Source organism: Athene cunicularia (genome assembly GCF_003259725.1).
Source record: "Athene cunicularia isolate RWA chromosome 8 unlocalized genomic scaffold, athCun1 chr8_part1, whole genome shotgun sequence".
NCBI lineage: Eukaryota > Metazoa > Chordata > Aves > Strigiformes > Strigidae > Athene > Athene cunicularia.
In genome coordinates, this window is record NW_020799109.1 from 15,729,655 (window position 1) to 15,730,201 (window position 547).

Below are 547 nucleotides of genomic sequence, written 5' to 3' on the forward strand. Positions count from 1 at the left end.
GGCTGCGGCCCTGCGGGAGCTTGGCCCCGGGGCTGCCGGCCCTGATGTGTGGCCCGGCCGCCGCTTCGGCGGGTCCTGCCGTCACCCTCTGAAATCCGTGGGTCTGCGCGGATTTATACGCGTTTTCAAAGCGCTTTTTCTCCCTTCCCGTTTGGTCGTACCGCCTGTGTTTTTCCTCCTGTGTGCGTAACGGCTGTTCGCCGCTCTGAAAGAGCCATTTCGGTCCTTCCCTGAAATACTTTGCATCCTAGAATAATGCACGTGACCTGATCAGGTACGTGCCTTAAAGATCCAAGAAATGGAGGAACGTCTGTCAAATAAAGATTTTAAAGAATGTTATCAAAAGAATAAGAAACGTAAAAAAAAAATCTTTCTTTAAAAGAATAAAAGCCAAAATGAAATTTAATCCATTATCTCAATAGATTATGTAGTATCCTCTTTGTTTATCAAGGTTAGGAGCCAGAATCACAAGCAGTGGAAATCCCATGGCGCTGGATTTAGGCTGATTTGTGTTTGCTGTGGAACTAGGCATACTCTTACTCTGGTT